This window comes from Neopelma chrysocephalum, unplaced genomic scaffold (assembly GCF_003984885.1).
Source record: "Neopelma chrysocephalum unplaced genomic scaffold, ASM398488v2 Primary Assembly neopelma1_96778, whole genome shotgun sequence".
NCBI classification, from domain to species: Eukaryota; Metazoa; Chordata; class Aves; order Passeriformes; family Pipridae; genus Neopelma; species Neopelma chrysocephalum.
This window is the reverse complement of record NW_020925422.1, coordinates 1,690,437-1,712,813: the sequence shown is the minus strand read 5'-3', so window position 1 is coordinate 1,712,813 and position 22,377 is coordinate 1,690,437. Positions and strand designations below refer to the sequence as shown.

General features: G+C 41.1%; 1 long non-coding RNA gene across 1 annotated transcript; it reads left to right on the top strand.

The window, feature by feature from the left end:
* Window positions 1-5,303: 5,303 nt before the first annotated feature.
* Window positions 5,304-13,065, top strand: LOC113981814. The gene is made up of 4 exons (XR_003538537.1): window positions 5,304-5,403; window positions 8,381-8,497; window positions 11,447-11,548; window positions 12,201-13,065. It is a non-coding gene; the product is annotated as an uncharacterized LOC113981814 (long non-coding RNA).
* Window positions 13,066-22,377: the final 9,312 nt, after the last annotated feature.

The window sequence follows — 22,377 nt, the reverse complement described above, 5'->3', positions numbered from 1 at the left end:
GGCTTGAACAGCATTGAGCTGATAGTGCTGAGATATCCAGGGCACGCAACACTTGATGTATCTGCTTCCTATTGCAGAAGAGGGACATCCATCAATAATTGCTACTGAAGAGGAGTATTTCAGTATATAAGATGCTTTATTACCAGCAGCAAGATTAGTGCTCAAGGAAAAGCAAGAAATGAAAGCTTATAGAAGAGGCAAAGATTGCAAAGTATCTAGTTTTGTAAAAGGACATGTAAAAGCTAATAGTGAGAGCGGTGCTAATGTTTTGGCATCCAAATGCAACTAGCAACCTTTGACTCTATGCCAGTTCAACACTGGGTGTGAAATTCTTGGCGGTTTGCCTTGACTTCACAGCATTTTTGGATCTGGAGACAGAGAGAGCAGAGAGAGAGAGTGTAGAGACCTGAGTAATTAGGAGATTTTATAAATCTTGTTTGTTTCTCTTTTCTATTTACAAGAAATTATGAATGTCTTGAGTGACTATGGAGGATCTAACTTCCAAAGGTGAGGTTGAGGAAACAAACCATAACCTCCATTTCATAAAAAGCGCTACTTAGAAGTGTTAAACTATATTTTGTCCTCTCTTTACACACAAAAAATTATATATACTTATTACCTAGGAAAACTGTTATCAGATGTGATTTTCAGGAATTGAGTTATCTTTTCAGCTTGAAACACAAAACTCCCTTGTTAAGAGCCAGTATCTTTTTAATATCTCCCCTTTTCCCAGAAATATCAGAACTGCTTAGAGTATCTGGACACAAATGGTCACACCTTCTAAAAAATGAAAAAAAAAAATTATAAGACTATTTATTGTTTAATTTGTGTTTGCGAAACAAATACACCACATCAAGATGTTTAACATGATGGTTCAACCAAAGGAGTTTTAGATTTAAGGGCTGCATTTCCAAATCGGTGGAAGGAATTTATTTTTGCTTGTAGGTGTGAGTTTCCCTAAGTCAGATTAAAATATTATATATGTGTATATATTTATGTATATATATATATATAAAATGAATGATATAAATTCATAAGCTCTCTCAGTAGTGTTTGTAACAGTTTCAATTAACAGGTGCAAAAATATCTTTGTGATTCTGATCACTATGGATTTTGCTCAGAGGTCTTTTACTTATCTGCGGTTTAAGGCAGCAGTCCTCCTCTTGCTCAGACCTCTACGTGGAAGGAGAAGGAGGGCAGTTTGTGCTTCCCAGCATTGCTACCACAGACCTTTGCAGCAGAAAGCAGAAAGTCAGGCAAAGGGGGTGATCTAGAGGCAGCAGGGTTAGCAGAGGCAAAGCCTGCTAACCTCAGATCACCAGCATGTGAAAGGGTTCAACCAACCCTTTACTTCTTTGCTTGTAATACCATACAGCCATGTACACTGTGATTTCAGTGCCTACAGTTAACAGCTTTTAACGCCAACATCTTCCCCCGTAGGCAGCACAACCCTTAAATTTTGTACTTGGGTTGTGCCAGCATCAGTTTGGGAACCTTGATGCCAAGCATGATGATGCTACTTCAAGGCAGAGATCCTACAGGAAGATATTGTGGAAACTCTTACAGGCATTACTGAGAGGAACAGTGCATCGCACAGTCTGCCAAAACACATGCCTTTTTTTTCCCACGCTGGCTCGGAGAAGAAGGCAGAGCAGCAGGGACGTTCATTTCCCCACGTTGGCAAATCCCATGTAGCTGTTTTGTACTATTCACACTTTTTTGTTCCCCTGCATGTCTTGAATAGATTTAATAAATGGAGTCTTTCCTTTATGCTCCGGTGAACTTTACTAAGACACTCAGAAACTGCGTCAGAAGTCTTAAATAGCCTTTCTCACTGGTGGTTCATTTGGCATCATAATTTCTTGTCTTCACAGAGGCACTGACACTTTGTCGGTGACAATTCTTGCTCTGTATCACCATCAGAGTGTGTGACATATTAACTTTCAGGGAACCTAGAGGTTTTATTTGCTGAAAACAGATCTCTCTAAATATTGACCTCTCTAAACATTAAACATTATGGACAAATATCCCAGAATTGATGATGTAGGGATTGCAAAATAAATTACTGTTTAAACCATGGAATGTGCAACAAGACAATTCAGAGCAGCTGTCAGGGCCACGTCCGGCTGCCCTCCGGAAAATGCTCTCACCAGCTGTGACACTGATGCTAACAGTGGTTTCAGACTTATTCCAAGAAGCATTATTATCAAATAAGCATACTGATTAATTGCTTTAATGACTTCAAGTCAATCTCTTGTTTCTGTCCTCTGATTTGTGGAGTTATTGGTTTGTGAAAAATAAAGTGACGTTGGTCATTTGGGCACATCAAAAATGAGATTATATATATATATAACTCAATAGGTTTAAAACTTCAGTAGTGAGTCTTATATCTCAGTAATTTCCTCTCCAGGTAAAAAAGTATTGGTCAGTTCTTTGAGAGTTCAAATCACTTTAGCATTTGTGTCTGTATTGCCTCAGGGAGCTTGCCTAGGTCCAGTTTCAGGTTCTGTGAATCAGGCACCTTGCCTGAAGAAGAGAGCACAAATTCTAAGCATTTACCACCCCCTCTGAATTTTTCTACCTTGTCTGTCTCCTTTTCACTACACATCAAAAATAGGAAACAGGTGTTCTCTGGCAAGCCTCAGTAGAGTGCCATAACAATGCCATAGCCAATGCTATACAGCAGGTATCTTTAATTCAGCTCAGAAACAATTCTTTTGCAAGCAAGTTTATCTATAATCCAGTAGGAAGACTTTTAACAAGGAAAGAACTTGCAAGACCGTACCCAGACTGCACTTACTGCACTATGAAAAACTGATGGCCTGTCTTTCGGAGAGAGAGATAAACCATCCTTCTACATTGAATTTTAGGTGAGTTGAGAAGCAAAACTTTGAAGCAAACCTCCTGATTTTTCCCACTTACCATGCTGCAGAGAGGCCTTGAAGTATATTATCTGGATTACCTGCAGCTAACCCTAACCCAGAAGATATGCCCCTGGAGTGCTCCAGCCACTAATGAGTCTTCTGTTTACAGGTCAGACCAGAATCAATCTGACATTAATATATTGTGGAATACCCAGTCCTCAACATCAATTGTTCTATTTTATAGATCCACTCCTACTGTGTTACCCTACTTGTCAATATAGGCACAGCCCAAATGATCTTCTGATATTCAGTTATCATTTTAGCTGGAATATCACCTTTGGTAGGTGTTGACTAATTCATAAATACACTAATAATTGGAAAAAACCAAACACCAAAGCAAAACAAAGAAATGGTCTCTGGTTCAAAACAGAAGTGTAACTTCTGTCTAATGTTTTTTCTTCTGGTACTGCAAAGCATGGGCGGGAAACACTGGGCTTCCAGCCACAGGCAGGATTAAAGCTCAGATGACTTAGGTCACTGTTACTTCATTGACTTTAGTGGACAAAATAACTACACATTCTAGAAGAAAGTCTAGAAAAAAATATATTTTGCTCTAAGGACTGACTGCAAATTCAAAATTTAAAGGTAGGTTTTTAGTGACCACAATAAGAATACTACACCAGGATAAATAACAAGATTCACGTAGTTATTTTCTGCTCTTCATTCCAAGCCTCCAATTTTACTACATTAACAAGGGCAGGCTGGAAGTATTGCTAGTGCCATGGGAAACAATAGCTTCATCCCACAGAGCTCCACAGAACATGAGCCAGAACCCTACATTTTAGGCTTCCCTTTGGATGCTAGATGTTTCTGTGTGTATCCCTCCATCTATCTAATGCATATCTTCTCAACTCAGGCAGCATTTGGAAATTATTTCTACCTCAAAGTTTATATTTGCTTCTTCCTGTTTAAGGAATCTGGCATTGATCTGCTTTAAATTGAGAACATGGGTCATACCTCATAATTTTAAGGAAGTTTATCCCAGCCTGCATTCTGACTAGCAGTATTGCCCTCAGCAGAAGCTGCATACTCCATCTAAAGATTCACATTTGTATCTTAGTTTCCAGATCCTATTTCTAAGTGAAGATTGTTATGTTGTAAAAGAATCTACCTCGAAAAATCTCTTTCTGTTTGGGAAAGAGATCCCTCCTAACCTGCAGTTACTTAGGTGCCTTTCCTGTTCCCCATTTTACAAAGATCCTTGGCTTCTATCCTTCTCTTGCATTACCAATGCTGCTGGGTCTTGGCATGTCAGAGAATTTCTTTCTTTTCCCAGTGACCAAATAATTGAAGACCTTCCTACCAAATGCACCTGGAAGCAGGCAACTGGACTGCTGTAATATAAATATTGTTGAGTATACATAAAGTGGAATTTTACCAGGACTAGTTGAATTTTAAAATGTAAGTGGAAGATTACAGTCAGCTGAACTGATCTTGGATGACCTACAGATAAAGGCACAAGTTAATTAAGCTGTAAATTTGTGCAGAATGACATAGCAATGACTGTCTGGAGGGAACTGTTGATCTAACTTTAAGTAACTGCTGAAAACATAACAATTCTAATATAGACATGCCCTTCCAAAGGGCATTAACTGATATGCATAAGATACCAGATGACTAAAAAAAAATCCCCAGATTGTTGTATGTGAGCATGACGCAGTTTATCCTGTAAAAAAACCCCAACTTTCCCACAAAGAGATAGGACACAAAGTCTTGGATTTTATTTTCATAAGAGAATTTGGACTCCCAGCAGCCTCTGAGCAGATTGAGCAGTGGTGCTGCTCTTGAGTCTGCCAGATATTGGATGAGGTAATTTTCCTGCCATCCCTGCTGAAAGTTAACAATTTAGAATAAAAACAGTAGATAAATTGGCAGCTTTGGCCTATGTACCCTGTAATCTAAAGAAGTCTGAATATTCAATTTTGCACCTGTGTTTGTACATCTCCAGATAACTGCTCTACTTCAGTCACAGTGCTCTATAGTTAATCACTGCTTGCAATGTTTTCTGCAATACACGTCCATGACACTATGCAATACACATGATTATAAACTTATATATATGAAAAATATTTTCTTTGTGTATGTGAGGGAGGCTCTTGATTTCCTACTGCCTCTTAAAAAAACTGCTTCTCTTTCTTTGACTCCATCTCTGCTCTCTGCACTTCACACTTGGAAAGACTTTGCTGCAGGACTAACAACTTCAGTGCAACCAGCCATGGAGAACAAGCTAAACATCTCAGAAGCTGTCCAGCATTTCACCAATTTTGAATAGTTCAAAACCTTTCTGTATTTAAAGTCAGAGATAAGCTTATGTAACTTAATTGAATTGCGACATCACACAAAAAAATACTTTATCTAAGCCTGACTTACCTAATGCTTTCTTCTGGTGCTACCAAAGAGTCAGGCTGAGTCTGTGACACAAAGTGCATTCAGAATTTTAAAAAGGAAACAACACAGACTCAAATCCTTATTCTTCCAGGTAAGAAAATCACTCAACTTGGAGATTATTTGGCAGAACTTAGAATGTATCAAATCTGACTGAAGATCTGGAAACTCAGTGTCTTGCTAATACTTTTAATTAGGGAAAACTACTCAAGATGAATATGAATATGATGATGACTGCAAATGCTTCATGATTGTGAATAAATATAAATTTATGATTGGAAATAAAAATGTAACCAATGAACTGACACAGCTAAGAAATGCTTTTCTGAGACACACTGCTGTACTGCTGTACTGCCTGATGGTCAAATCTCACAATGCAAACTTTCCTCTGCCTGACAAAGAGCATTCAATTTTTAAGAGTTTATATGGCCAGCTTTCTAGCTCCAAAGGCTGTTGAAGCATTTCAGTTTTGTTTTTCGCACATTGTCAAAAGATTTTTTTGTTTTGGCTTGTGTGCTTTCAAAGGCAGAATAAAAATATTTACAAAGGCACTATTCATGTCAGTATTTAACTGCTGATTGACAACTCTTCTGCATGATGGTGAAAGCTGCTGAATTGTAGCTTTGGCTGGAAGGAGCTGATGGTGAAATTAAACACCTCTTCCTCAATCCCAAATATCTGCAAATCTAAAGGATCTTTTGTTGAAAGATTACTGGGTCTCAGAAAGCCAGGCAAATAAGAAAAATAATTATTTTTTCCAGTTCTCTCTTTGTGCTTATTGTTACAGAGTGCAACTCTGACCCTTGCACTCAGAATAGATATTTCCACCATTCTCGTCCTCATGCCATCTAACAAAGAGGTTATTAGTTTCTGCTAGATGTTTTGTTTCCTCCCACATCGGTTCAATGAAAGAAGGACAAAGTTAAAAATGCTGTCTGTTCTTACACTTAAAAATTCTATGGCAGAAAAAAAGAAAAGTTGAAGAAATATCCCTTGTTAAGTAGTAAGACCTTGTTTTCTATATAAGAAAAAAAAAAACAAAGCAGACAAAACCCCAGACAAAGTAGGCACTTATTTTAGGTTTTATATCTTCTAACAAAAAGGGATAAATTTTTAAGCAGTATTTACACAGAATTGTCTGCTACAAGTAATTGCACAAAGTTTCTGTGAAACTTTTTTCTTTTTCTAATATTTTGAGCTTTCAATTTTAAATTTACCATTTTAAAATGGGAATCTTGAGAAGGCTCAGGGGGGACTTCATCACTCTACAAGTACCTGAAAGGAGGTTGTGGTGAGGTGGGGGCTGGTCTCTTCTACCATGCCTGCAGTAGAGGACAAGAAGAAATGGCCTTAAGCTGGGACAAGGGGGATCCAGATTAGAAAAAAATTTCCCTGTTGGGGTGATCAGACATTGGAATAGGTTGTTCAGGGAGGTGGTGGAGTCACCATCCCTGGAGGTGTTTGAGATGTGTCTGGATCTGGCACTGGATGATGTGGTTTAGGGGTTACAGCGATACTGCCAACCTTGATGATTCTGTTATTCTATGAAAACACTCACCTGAGTATTGCAAGACAAACATGCTGGACTTCGTGTTTCAAAGAGAAGGAAACAACTTGGCATTTATATGGGCCAAGATACTCAGAAGTGTTTCCATTTCAGAGATGGGCTTTTTTATTGCTCATACAGCAAGTGAAATAGAGTCAGCCCTAATATTCTACCATATAAGAATATACCAGGATTGAAGGATCTACATCTACCTTAGCATTTCAATTGTTTCTTTGGTATGAGACCATTTATCTAATTTAATGTTTCCAAATATTCTGACACGTTGAATAAATGTTGAATAATTGAATCGACAGAAATATAAACATGATTGTTTTTAAAAAGACAAAAAGACAATAAAAAGGTGAGAGAAGCAGCAAAAAGAGAATAGCAAGCTGCTCATAAATGTGGATTTCCAGTCCAGCATTTTGACAAAAACTTGTGTGATATTTTGTTCTCAGTGTGCCCAAACTCAAACCAGCAAATCTTATAAAGGAGAACAGTTTTAAATTCTTTCAGGGGAAAACCAGGAAAAGGATCCTGCCAGAATAAAATGAGAACTTTACCTGAAGCTGTGCAGCCATCACTTTGGTAGCACCTGTGCACATGAAGTATGCCAAGACAAAATAAAAAAATCAACCCCATAAAACTTCTTAAGAATTCAGAAAGGAAATTTTCCCCTCTATATACAAGGAAGCCTCTTCCAGCCCTACCTCCTTAAATGATAGTGCCTTACAATCCTCACTTTCTACTTTATATGCATCTAAGTCTTATATATACATATCTAAATACTTAGGTATAAGCACCAACATTCTTTCAATTTCAGTTTTCCCCAAGATTTTTTGGGATTCAGGCTATTCCAAAACTTGGTTTCTAGGTTGCTACAGGAAAAGACTATTCTAACATTAGAAGCACACCACCTAACTCAGTATAACAGCCTTAAAAATTCATAGTAAACTGCATAAAATGGCTTCAGAAATGCATACCTGTTTTATCAGCACAATGTGGGTTGTGTCACAAGCATTACAGTATGTTACATGGACCTTTCTGTGGTGCTTTCAGCACAGCAGTGGCTGTGGTCAGGTGAGCAAGGCTGTCAGCACTTCATCCAAACTCACCTAGTCTCTTTTTGCCAGTAAATGTGATTCCCTTCTTTCCCATGTCTGTTCCAGTTCTGTTTCTAGAACTACTTAAAAGTTGATCTAAATTATCCTTCTGGACAGCTATTTTCACCTGCATCGTGGGAGACATAGACACACAGTGGGTAGACATAAACCACAAGCTGCTCTGAACTACTTTTATTTTTATTCTGCCATGCACAGTGCTAAATGTTACCCCAAGGAGCAAAACTTGAGTGGAAAAATACTCTACTATTTTGTCCAGAAGCAGTGAGTAAAGGTCTTCAGAACACCACAACCTCTGGTAGCTTTGAGCAAGTCATTCTTCTTTCTTTGCCTAAGGCTTTTGTCTCAGCAACTATATAGTAATTCTTCCTTTTTCCCAGAATTTTCTCTCTTTTTATCTTCAGAAATTGTAAGCTCCCAGCATAGGAAACTTCTTGCTGTTCCAGTCTTTGACTGGAACCAGAATGAGAAAACTCTATTCACCTTCAACTTTCTATGCACTCTATTGGAATGACACTAAAGTAAGTGCTAAAAAAGTTTGGCCAGTTCTGTTGAGACCATTCAAACTAACATTCCTTTTAGCTGTTTTCAGCATTTTTTTTCCATTGTGCAAGGTGGTAGTTTGAAATGTGTTATTGCTAAATTAGTTTAACAGTTCCTGTATAAACACACCTAAGTACCATCTAAACAGCTAAACCACTGTTTTTCGTGAGGTGCTTGGCTAGGGGGAATTTCCTATAAGAACTGATGTAATCTTCTGCTTGTGAAACAGACAGACAGTGTCACCTGTGTCATCCCTCGGCTGCATTGCAAAGGCATATCTTTGTGTCAACAAGGTGATGTGACCTGATGAGGTGATGTCCTCATCATTGATGCAAAAGTACTGGCAAGCTGGGAGAACTACAGCTGGCAAAACTAGCGGTTAGCTTTGTGACTTTAGGTTGGGATCAGATGATGGGAATAGACACCTCTCTTTAGACAACCAGAAGAAAACAAGTTTCAAATAGACAATGTTTTTGACATAACCTCTACATCTAGAGAAAAGCAAAACCTAATACACATTCTGACTGAAGGCCAAATGCTGAGCCTTGGCTGTGTATGTCTATCTTTCATTGTACTCAGCAGGAACTCTGTATATGTCGAAGGTCAGAACTGAATCCAAACTTGAGCTCAGGTCAATATAACCATTTGATTTCACCATCTCCACCTAAGTGTAATAAAGTAGAACTCAAGCTATCACATCACTGACTAATGCATTTCATGTTTAAGCGAAGATACAGAACTTTAAATTAACATCGATCCAAGGAAATTAAGGTCAGTGGAAACCAAATCAGTGATTTGCTGTACAAAATATAAACCCCCCAGGTATTTATCAAAGTGTAGCTTAAATATTCTGAGCACAAGAAAGTACCTCTGAAGGAATAAGAGATATGCTAAGAAGCCAGACATTAAAGCTGCAGGAGAAGAAACTGATGGATGGATTTAAGTCAAGCATGTCACCTCAACTACAGTGCACAAGTTTAAAGAACAGCAAGCAATCTGAGAACTGAACACTTCCAGTTGGATCCAAGAAAAAAGTACAAGAACAGTTCTCCAGCCCTTTTTCCACCAAAGGGAGAAGTATTTTCCCTTTTGAGATGCCTACTACCTTGAATTTGCTCTGCACTGCCTACTTCCTCTGTGCCTGCCATGACATCAATGAGTTTTCTCCTTCCAGAACGGTTTTCATTCCACTCTCTGTCTTAGCTGTCCCTTAGCAATGTGACTGAATGAAGTGCAGGCTCTGACACACAGCATGAGTTAAACCCCCAGGCTCTCTGCTCTTAGCAATGCAGGGTATGAAGTACAGGGCAATTCTAACCCTTCTAGCAGAAGCATACAGGACACCTGCTCAAGTGCTGGTCGCCTTTCTGTGCATCCTATGAAGGCAGACAGACATGAAATGCTGTTTTAAATTTAGTTCTTGAACAAGTAATTCTCATCTCCCACAGACTGTACACAGAGATTCAGATACAAATGTTTGGAGTTGGTTGGTTTATATACACACAGATACAGTTGGCTGCATATGGCAACCTGTCCTAAACTGGCACATCTCCCACTGTAATTATCTTTTAATTTTAAAAAAAAAAATTAAAAAAAATTCAAAGAATCTTTCTCACCCATTTGGGATGCACTATTTGATTATATTCTTAGAACAGGAAACATTACATCTCAGAACGCTCCCAATTTGCCCCTCTGTGACTAATCAGTTTAACCAAGTTAATATATTTATAAAGTAAATGACATTTAGAAAGTAGAAAATTAGTAGAGCCAAGGCAAAATGTTAAATTAATCTGACGTGTATGCATATTATGAAACAGTTTTTAAATTTTTGTGGAGTGGATATTGTGTATTACAGTGTGACATAATATGTTCTCTGTTTTAAATGGTATTACAATTTAAAATATTTTACTACTGAAGTAGAGAAGCACTCAGATCTTAAGGAAACCAGTTTTAGAGTAGGAGCCAGTTGTAATTGTAATGTCTTCCAGCTGCTACTGTGCAAGGTACCAGCAGAGCCTTTCCTGTTGCCTGCTAGGATTTATGTTACACTTAACCTTGAGCTGTTCTGGCAATGCAGGGCATGGTTCCACTTCTCCACTCCATCATGCTCATAGTAGTGTGATGATACATCATCAATACAGCACAGCATTTCTCCCAGGGCTCCTCCAGAAGGTGCTGGGCATTTTGTTTGCACAGACAGCATATCTGGCTCTTGAATTCCTTCTTCTTGCTTCCCTTAGCAATATAAGACTTTTGAGATTTTGGTCTTAAGAATTGAAAGGACTCCCAAGAAAACATCTTGCAGATTATGGTGACTTTTCGTTATGAAATGCCAACTTCTTTGTTGTCTCAATATCGTCCTCCTTCCATGCCCTAATTGTAACCTCAGCATCCTAACTATTTGACTTAAAGGAAGGAGTTGGATTTAATGCTTGTGCGAGGTCACTAAGGAAACAGAATCCTCTAACGTGCAAATGCCTGTTAGCCTTGATGTAAGCACCATGGACTAGGAAAGACAGGCAAAACAATTAATCTTATCATTTTGGTACATTTATTTAGTACATTTAAGCCCTAAAAAAAATAGTTTGAAGATGTTTGAAAATAGTATGGTAGAAGAGTGGAAGAAAAATCTATACATCTATATCTCTTCCATACTGAATGTGTTGTTTTGCCTACTGATTTAAATGTCCCACTCTTGCTTTGTTAGAGCTTCACCACAAAATCAAATTCCCTCTCCTGACTGTAGCCCACGATGCATACAAAATATTATTAGGGCGGGGGGTGAGGATGAGCAAGAGAGAACATAACATAGAAAGGAAGAAAAAGGAGTAAAAACAAAATGGAAAGAGGGGCAGAAAGGAGGAAATAAAATCAGATTAAGAGTGCGCTTTAAAATGCCTGGGTTATTTTCCCTGCTTTTACTCTAGTGTGTTATTACTGGCCAGCATCCAACAAAGAAGACACCCTCAACTTCAGAAGACCTTGAACCATAGTGAAAAATACAGCTGCAGGCCAACTAGTGTTCTTTGGTGAGTATTAATGTTACTTTCTGGAGTAAGGCAAAAAGTGGGAAAAAAATAGTATCTAATCAGAACTTCAGGGGGAAAAAAATGTGTCTGTGTGGAAAAAGGTAATTTCCAAGTTGAAAACGAACCAGGAAAGAGGCTTGAAATAGTGGAAAACAGTAAACAAATTCCTGTGAGATGAACTAACATTGTGCCCTGCAATGAAAAGTAATTGGAAAATAAAGAAAACAAGGGGTTTGGAGCCAGAACATCACAAAAACAGTCACAGAGTCTTGGATCCCAGATAGCCCACACACTTCTGCTGCTAGGCACCTCTTGGAAGAACAGTCTGTCTCCTGTTAGACTCATGAGAATTCACAGGAATTTATAAATCACAGCTGCCTATGCTGAAGGGGATCTAAGAGATATAAAGAACATTACTGCATTGATGCTGCTTTTTCCAAATGCACAACCTTAAAAATTCACTATTACATCACTGGGATAGAGAGACATCAACACCACTGAATCCCATTCTACTTCTGTGGGGATCAGTAGTAAAACTCAAGATTTATTATAAAAGAACTGGTCTGAAAAGCTTTTCTGAAAATTGACATTTTCTTACTTTGCAAATTTTCTATCAATTCCATTTTATTGCTTTTATTTTTTTTTCCTTCAGGGTGATATTACCTTTGTATAAAAGAATTCCACCCCCATCAAGAATTTTCCTGTAAATGGATTGCCATCCTGGACATAAATTTCTGCTGATATCAAATACTATGTGCTTATTATCTCCATACAAGAAAGAGGTAGTATCTCCTTGAAACTTGTCTGTCTTTCTTAATTGTACTAGCTGGTCTAATGATTCTTGCAGAAAAGAATATTTTCTTTTGTATGGGTCTCTGGGGCATTATTCTTACTAATTGATGAACTATAAAAAGGGGTTATAAGACCCACCCTATCAAAAAGACCCCCCATCGTGATTGTCTGTAGGTTAATTACCTTCCTTGTGCCTCATCTGGAAATGTGATGCCAAAGGATGAGTCCATGGAAACTACTGACTGTCTGGAAGAGACAGTGGTAACATGAGGAGTTACCTGAGAACTCAGCTGGCTTGTGAGGTCCTGTGTCAACACACAGTAAAGACTCTCTGCTTAGGATAAATGCCAACAGAGCTGCAGCATCCCAAAAGCGTTTAAGACCCCAGTGTGTACCCCAGGACAGTGCTCCAATGAGTGTGCTGCAACAAGTCTCTATCAATCAGCAAAAAAGAACTAGGCCACATATACCCATGATTCATTCAAATAAGATGGCAATATTGGCTCCTATAACCTATGACATCTCCACCCTAGCAGGCAAGGCCCTGTACTTTGGCCCCTAATAGGAACTTCATGTACTTATTAAACTAAAATAAATCTCTTCTCAGCACTCTTAATGTTTGGTATAAGGTATTTGCATCACAATAACCTGAGTAGTAATAATACTGAGAAGTCAGCACTGCTTCAAACTGCGAAATCATTGCCCTTTAACCAATCAATAATTCCAGATCTTTCTGGGTATGCTTTCACCGAAGTCCTCAAGGGAATCTTGCATGTGGAAATCTTATGTTCTCTTAGGAACCAAAGGCTGTGAGTTGATTGAAGATTTCTATAAAATATTCATTTGAGATCTGGTTTGTGTAAGTAACTCTGGTCTTAGAACCTCATGACTGCTGCCGGTAAGACTGCTTGATCCAAGGTCATCATCTTTCCTTCTTTGCTGCATGGTCCCTCATGCGGGGCTATTTAAATTCTCTTGTTTAAATAAAGAGAATAATTTCCATGAACCCAGAGTATGGCATAGTACACAGGAATACCTGTTTGCTAAATTATTATGGTGCTGCTTTTCATTAGTGTCATGAAGCTGCTTTCAAGCCTGTATTTATTTAACAACAAAGTCATAGCATCCGTGTAGAGGGTTAAAACAACCACTGTTAGTTCCAAGTTGTCATGTTGGTGAGTATACCTAGTACAACTTCAAAATGTTTTCTTTCTTCCCATCCTAAATCTGATGGAGGAAATTGAAAGTTAAGATGGTTGGTGCTTCAGTGTTTATGGAGTGTGACCTTATTGGCACACTTTCTACCTTGCACTGAGAACAGCTGAAAGTATGTGTAGCTCCTCATGAACTCTGATGATTTAATCTTCATGTAACACATCTGGCACTAACTTCAGAGTGCCTTACTGTGTGAAGCTGCAGACTGTGGTGGCTCAGAAGCACCTTCAACCTTCTTTGAGGCTCCAGCTTTTGAAAAGTGTATGGTCAGCTGAAGGTAACTGCTTGGCCTGTACATTTTAAACCTCTGGTGAGTCTTGGTCCTGATTGCTCCTCACTGAACTGTACAAATGTCTTCACACAGTTAATCCCACTGAGCCGGCAGTCTATTGCAAAGCCTGAGCTTTGAAATCTCTCTGTCATATAGTATCTCTGGCTCACAACAGAGATTGCAAATCCAAGCTAATGATAACTGTGAAAATGCAGCTTATTTGCAATTGCTTGAGTTTTTTCAAGTGACAATGTGAATACCCTTACGGCTAGAGAGCAACAACTGTTTCAAATAAATGCCTTATAATTAAGGTAAACATTTAATATTACAGTGACTCCATGACTCACCCATCTGCTTGGGATCCTATTACCAGCTGTTCTGCAGGTGTAAATAAAGGAATTCCAAAGACAAGTCGATATTTGGTCTTGTTTTGTTTAGAACTAACTGGCTTCCAAAACCCCACCTTTATTTTAGTATGAGTCTATGGAAAGAATTTTCCATTTTTTTTGTATCATTTTCAACTCTGTGGAAAAGACCTGCACAAGTTCGGGACTTTTTGATTATGAAAGATGCTTTTATTGGATGTAATGGTTGTGACTTCAGAGTCAAAGATTCCTACAAAATATCTAATGTTATTTCTTTCAAGAGTGAGCTTTCTCCATAAAGGCACACTTAATATTTCTAGGTCTTAGTTCAACTATATAGTCTTACAACAGAAGTGCGAGGTAACTGAATGATACATTACAAAATCATAGAATGGCATGGATTGGAAGAGACTTTAAAGATCACTTCTTTCCAACTCCCCTGCCTTGGGCAGGGACATCTCTCGCTAAACCAGCTTACTCAAAGCCCTGTCCAAGCTGGTCTTAAGCACTGCCAGGAATGGGGCATCCACAGCATCTCTAGACAACTTGTGCCAGTGCCTCACCACCCTCACAGTAAAGAATTTCTTCCTAACATCTAATCTAAACCTACTCTCAGTTTGAAGCCGTTCCCTTGTCCTATCAGGGCAATTCCTGATGAAGAGTCCCTCTTCAGCTTCCCTGTAGGCTCCCTTCGGATACTGGAAGGTATCTATGAGGTCTCTGTGCAACCTCCTCTTCTCCAGGCTGAACAGCCCGAATTTTCTCAGCCTGTCTTCATAGACATACATGCTCTATTAAGAGCGTTTACTCTCCTTATATTTTAGCTCTCAGTGGAAGATGATATTTTTTCAGGCAGCTACAGAAATACGGATGAGCTAAATGAATGGGAAACTAGCATGGACTTTCAAACATTTTGTAGAGCTATCTGCCCTGTCTGACAGAGTCACCAATTTCTCTTTGCCTCGATTCCCTTATAATTAAAGGACTTGATATTACTCATCTGTCACGGACTTGATACGGTAGGAATAAATATTTTTAGGAGCTCGGATGCTGAAGCAATTGAGGCTATACAAATTACTTGGGCAAAATTTAGCTCATTTCATGCTTCACAGTCTGATTCTCTCTAATTCTGATTCACATTCTAATACCTATAACATGCTTCCATGAGTCATAGAGGAATGGATTGAATGATATTCATATTTCATATGACATTGCATATGAAAGGGCAACAATAATTTACATTTTTGTACTTTATGCAATTCAATTTCATAGAGAACCTCGAGTTGTTTTCCTACCTGGTTTGAGAAATTTTACAATTGGAATATGGCACTGCTTTGCAGAATGCCTTAACTACTGTGTCAACAAAAATGCCAAGTTTGGGAGTCTCGAACTTAAAATGACTTAAGCTGTTTTTTTCAAGTGCTTTATGCCAACAGAGCAGGGGCCAACCCAAGATTTTTATTTTTGCAAGGTATCAAAACCCCAAAGTAGGTACAACAAATTAAAGGACCTCCTTAATCTGTGTTTACATTGCATGAAGCAAGAATGTGAAGTGCAAAAGCAGAGAGGCGTGCTATTTGTTTTAACTAATACAGTGATGTAGGACGAAGATTTGCCTCTCACACTTGCCTGTTGTCTGGAGACTCCTGCTGAACATGAAACACTGTCTGTGAAAGCTTTTCCCAAGCAGTACCTTTTCACTCATCAGTAACAATATTCAGGAGGGGACACAGCTTGAAGTCTCAGGTGATAAATGTAACCAGAATCAAGCACTCACTAGTAAAGGCTGATTCAATCAGTGTAAGATATTGTAAATTGGCTGACAATGGCATTGCTGTTCCAACCTATATTAGATAAAGATCTAGCCCAAAAAGATGATAAGGCTTCCTCCAGCCTCTGAGTTTAAATAGGACTAATTGTCCACATTTCCCTTGAAGCAAGCTTTTACAAATGCTGTTTTTCTCCCTATGAATATGCTTGGTAAATATTCTCATAACAGCAATCCGAGGCCCATTCAGAGCCCTGGTTATGACAGAGGAATAGCTATATGCCATAGGTCCGAGTGCCTTCCAGTAGGTTTTTTTCAATAGTCCAGTGAAAGGTTCAAACCATACCTTCTATAACCACATGTAAGCAGAACTCAAATGAACTTGATCTTTGCAGTATCAACAGACCCTCAGCATTTACAGAAGAAGTTCTTTAATGTCCAGAGCTGTTTCTGCTCCTCAGAGTCGCCTGTCCTTATGCTTGGGACGTGCACTTTCAGGGTCATGCACTGAGAGAGTGATCAACACGAGGTCTCTGCACCTGGCTCCAAGCATTCGTACAACTGTTTTGCAATTCTCTTAAGGGCAAAGCTGTATACCTACCTTCAGATTTAAACAAGGGAAGAAGCATTTTTCAGCAATCTTATTTGACCAAGTGCTCATTGCAAACGGGTGATGTGTTGCAGGGACATTTTTTCAGCTGGGGAGAGAAGAGGAAGTTTATTTTTCTGGCTGTGGCTCTCAGCCACAGATACCGAGGGTCTGAATCTGAATTCTGACTGTTGGCAGAGACCAGGATGTTGCTGTCTTTTGCAGCAGAAGCTTTGCTTTCTGGTCAGGGAATATGTTTTTCTCATGCTAGCTAGATTCATGTGAATCTCAGGGAAACTGGCCAGATAAGAGTAGCATGTGCCACACAATCCTCTTATGTCATTCCTCTAATCTTTATGAATTAAAGAAGCAGGTTAATGAAGTTTCATCTCATAAGAAATACATTAATTCACATGTAATCATCATGTTTTAAAATGTTCTGCACCACCACTTGTGGGGGGAAGCCCCACAATTAAAGTTTGAGGTAGTGCAAAAGTGAGGCCATGTTCCATGGGAGCAGTGGAGCTGGTTAGATGGTTTCCATGGACACGGCCTTGGGTTGCAGGGAGTACAAGGTTAAGACGGTTTGATAATGTGCAGGTGCTTGGATTCCTGGGTGTTGTTGTGGGAATATGTTTGTGTTGTGTGTGAAATTGGCAAACTCAATAAAGGCTGCCTGCTGCACTGAGCAGGCAGACATCTCGTCTCACTATCCTTGTGTGTCTTGTGTGTCTTGTGCGTCTTTCTTCCCCCACTGGACCAGGCCTCAAGACAAGATACCCTGCGACAATGGTGCCCCGTGTGAGGACCCAGAAAAAGACTGTCGAGTATTGTCCGTGTCGTTTGGGGTATCACGACCGGAGGTAATTAGGCTGCGGGGCGAGGCGCAGTGAGGTCCTGGTACTCAGGAGCTGTTAGCAGCGGGCGTGCTGCAGGATCCGGATCCGATTCTTTCCTACACCTGAACACAAGTGTTTCTGCCACACTTGGAAGGCACGAGTTGCCTGGAGAGCCCGGGTGCATCTCTGGCACTTGGTAGGGCACAGGTGAGCTCCTGAGAATTTTTTCTAGTCACTATGGGGGCAGACCATGAGTGCAAACGAAAGGCGTGTTTTTATCGCCTGAAAAGCTTTGTTACGGCATCTTGGTGTTAGATGCGATCAAGCTAAGTTTCGTCGCTTGTTACTGTTGTGTCTTCGGAATGGGAGAGAGGCTGCTTTACCTGGGAGGACATTAGAGTGCTAAAGAAGAGGGGCCGAGCGGAGCCGACGGGAGCCGAAGCAGGATCGGAGGTCGCGGAGCGGGGCCGGGGGCAGCCGAGCAGCCCCAGCGGGATGGGCGCGGTACCAATGATTCGGCAGCACTTGTCCAAGATAATCAAGGACAGCTACGGCATGAATGTGCTACTGATGGACCAAGAAACGATCTTATGAACGCTGTGACTGATTTCCACCTTAAGAAGCTTCCTGCATCTCGTCTGAGCTGTGCTACGGGACTGCGCAGCCCGCTTGCTGCTGTGTTCCCGGCGCCGGGCTGTGCGGCCGTGCCGGGTCCGCCCGCTCCGGGTGTTTGTGGGGTGGCACTGGGCCCGGACTCGGCGCTGCCGGGTCCGTCTGTGCCTGCACAGGCGGCGGCGGCCGCGGCGCGGCTCCAAGCGGGCGGTGGGGCCCGCGGCCCGGCGGGCGCGCAGAGCGGCTCCTCCGATGCCGGCTCCGGGCGGAGCGGCTCCAGCCCCGACCCCGGCCCTGGCCCTGGCCCCGGCGTGGCCGGGGGCTGCGGAGCCGGGGGGCGGCAGGTTGTCGACATCGGCAGCGGCTCCGAGCGCGGCTGCGGTGCCGTGCGTTGGCCCGGCCGGCGCACTGCCGCGGGCTGCAGAGCCGGGGGCCGGCGGGATCGCTGCGGCAGCCCCGGCTCCGAGCGGCGCGCCCACGTATGCACCGGCGGCAACTCCGTGCCCGGTGCCCGCGGCGCCGACCTTAGGCAGCGCTGTGCCCTGTGCGGCGCTGGCTACGGGTGGCACGGCCGCGGCCCCAAGGGCCAGCGCAGCGGACAGCGGGGGGGTCTGTTTCCCCCGCACGGCTGACAGCCATGGTCCCGAGCGGTATGAAGGGGAGGGATCCCTCCCCCTTCTTCAGGCAGCGTGCCTGCAGCAGCGCTGAGCCCGGGGGGGGGGCGGTGGGCTGGTAGCGGCGGCCGCAGAGTTAGGCGGTGCAGTGGGCGGACTGTCTGTCTTCTCCCCTGTTTTACACCACCACCTTCTCCCCCTCCCCCCCTCCCCAGAACGTGTCCATCTGCAGCTGTTCCTCTCCTCCTATGTATCATTCTTTTTCTGCAAACCACATAGCTAAAGTTGCGACATGAGGAGACCAAAGGCAATTTAACTCCTCTTCTTAATTTTTCTCCGAATGAACCCAACCTCTATTCCTCCTCCTCCCCCTCCCTCCCTCCCTCTCCACGGGAGACGCAGGGGGGGCAAAGAGTGGGAAAAGGTGAAGAAGGGAAGACAAAAGGGGGTAGTCCTGCCCCCTGCAGAAGTCGCCTAGAGATCCTGGTTCTTTTTGGAAAAGTGTACGTACCCTGAGTGGAAACTGGAATTTTGTGATGAAATAAGGGTGTCCTTGTTCTATGAAATGGTTTGAAACTTCCCAGGATGGTATCCTGGCCTTTCCTGTTGTACTTGTCTTTTGCATGGAAAGTTGTACAAGATTTCTAATTTAATGTTACCAAATGTGGCGTACATTCCCCTCACGAGTAATGAGACTGATAAGAAGTACACAGCTAATAAATACTTAAAATGTGTGTGTGAGTGACGGATGACTGAGGTGGCCACCTATGTATGCTGGGAAAAAGACTGTGTGAGAGAGAGAAACTGTGTGGAAATGCAGACTTACAAATACTTTTGGTAAGTGTCAAGATTATTAAAAAAAAAAAAAAAAAAAAAGGGGTGTGCAACATGATTCTGTTGAATCATAGTGAGTACTTATTCTGGATGATATATGAACTCTTCAAATTCCCACTATAAGTAATTCCACTCTTATGGAACCTGGTGAGGTTTTGGTTATGTTCATCAAGAGGATTCTCCTCAATTTGTGGAACTTCGAGTTGTAACTCTTGCTTTTCAGTTATTTCCTAATCAGCCTTTAAATGTTATTACTAATTTTACATATGTTGTTAATTTGTAATAGCAACTTAGAACTCCTTTGTAGAAATTAGAATCTGGCCAGGAATCCTTGCACAGCCAATAGGAGGGGCCTTGTACTTCTGGAAGATTGGTGATTGTGGTTGTGGTGCTGATGCTGCCTTGTTTAGTGTCGTTCCTGCAAAAGGGCCCTGCAGGATATGATACGGGCAGTCTTTGCTCCACAACTACAGAAAAGGGGGATTTGTGGGGGGAAGCCCCACAATTAAAGTTTGAGGTAGTGCAAAAGTGAGGCCATGTTCCATGGGAGCAGTGGAGCTGGTTAGATGGTTTCCATGGACACGGCCTTGGGTTGCAGGGAGTACAAGGTTAAGACGGTTTGATAATGTGCAGGTGCTTGGATTCCTGGGTGTTGTTGTGGGAATATGTTTGTGTTGTGTGTGAAGTTGGCAAACTCAATAAAGGCTGCCTGCTGCACTGAGCAGGCAGACATCTCGTCTCACTATCCTTGTGTGTCTTGTGTGTCTTGTGCGTCTTTCTTCCCCCACTGGACCAGGCCTCAAGACAAGATACCCTGCGACAACCACTGGCCATAGCTAAACCAATTAGCTAAACTAAACCTGGGGGAGAGCACAGGGGCCTGAAAGAGTAGAATAGGCATGAAAAATAAACCTAAGCAGGAGTCAGTGAACAGCGTATACACTTTATCTTGGTGGTTCAGAAAAGAAATTTTTCATACTGGGAAGTGCAAGTAGAGTTGATTTTATTATTATGGGTTCCTCTCAGCCTGCAATGAGACAGGAAGAAGGTACACCTCAGATGTCAAGAAATTAAATTTTAAGAGAAAATAATGCCCTCATCTGTCCGTACCAAAAGTTTTTAGTGAATTGGAGAGTAAAAGCAAAGAGGAAACAGATCTGGAAAAGGCATAAGACGTTTCATTACTTGTTAAAAAAACCCTGAGATGTCTCTTCTGTTGTATGCATGAAAGATCAACTAGGTCACAAGAGTTTGTCTATCCCTATTTTGGTGTCCATTCATCCCTGAAGAAATACCACATAGTGTTAAATACCCACAGGATTCAAAGATTTGAGATAAAATTTTTGAACAAAGCTTCATAGGAGCTACAAGTGACATGAATAGTCTCTAGGAGCTGCTCCATGGTGGTTTTGCTGCCTTTGCCAGACAGAGTGGATGGAGCTACTCTCCATTCAGGGAACATAAGACTAACATTCAAGGAGAGCAAAGTCTTTCATGAGCTAAACTGGCAAGAGCAGAGCATATAGTATGGTTGAAAAGTACTGACCTTCTGCTTGATTTGTTCTGCTCGTCTCTGCAAATAGAGTCACTGTGGCAGGTCACCTCTTTTACGCTTGGAGAGGCTCTATTCTTGCAAAACAGCTTTCCCTTAGTCATGAGACAAGTGTGAAAAAATAATTATAGGGATTAGCTAGTGAATAGCACATCTTGTATCGTTGTGGTTTAATGAAAAAAACTGTAATGAAAGAGAGGTTACATATAAGGTGGATTTTGATTGTGGTGTGTTCCTCTGTACATTGACAATGGACGATGATGAACAATGCATCAAGAGACTCAGCTGTCACCCAGGCTTAAATAACAAATTGAACTGATTTGTGCATGCCAAGACTTTGTATTTAGACACAAAGTAACTCTAGGCTCAATTATCTACAAGAACATTAAAAACCTGTGTTTAATCAACAAAGGACTCTCTCTGAGCAACAAGTCCTGTTGAAGGCATTAGGGATCCCACATCTTAGTATGTGAAGAAAAAGAGCTACTGACTTGCTAGTTATATGTATGCGAAACCCTCCCAGAACACACCCTAAAATTTCAGTGAATCTAGTCCTTGTCATAGCCATACAGACAGGGATAACATTTCCATTCCTGAGGAGCCCCTGTTGTCATCCTTACCCTTGTATATGGCATATGGGTTCCAGGTGACTCTTTGCGACAGAGCCTTCCCATGTAAAACATGCCTTTGATAAACAATTTTTCTTCTTGCAAAATTTCTAATAATGACTCTCAAAACAAAAACAAAACCACCAAACCCTTGCAATTTGCTGAATTCTTGTAAATATTGCACTTCACTCCACTCCTGGCATTACTTTTCCTCCCTGTGTCTTGGTTAATGCACCAAATTATATATAGACTGAGTTTCTCCTGCTGTTACCAGCCTGAATGGTTTGGGGCAGTATGTCTTATCACTTAAGCATCTTAGCTGTAACCCAGATAAATGTTAAACTCTCTTCAATTTACAGAGACGCTCCTCAATAGCACCTTCCCAGATGAAAGCATATGAAATGCTAAACATCTGTTCATTGCCCAATGAAAGCTAATTGTCATCTTACAGCACATTTCTACCTCATCAGATGGCCAGTTAACAGTGGTCCAAAGCTCAAATACATTCATATGCTAGAAGGTTTAATACCTTGGCTGTTAACCCATAACAGTGTACAAATACTACTTTGCTATTACTTGTTTCTATGTTTGCAACCAGCACAAGTTATATGAATATATTTGTGTAAGTGAAAAAGTAATTCTATTTCTCATTATATCATATGATATTTGTTGATTAAATTTTGCTTTTGGTAGGTGTTAGCTCTATGCTTGTGCTGTTCAGAGCATTTGACACATAGCTAGTGCATAGGAAGTAGCAAAGGTGGTGGGTG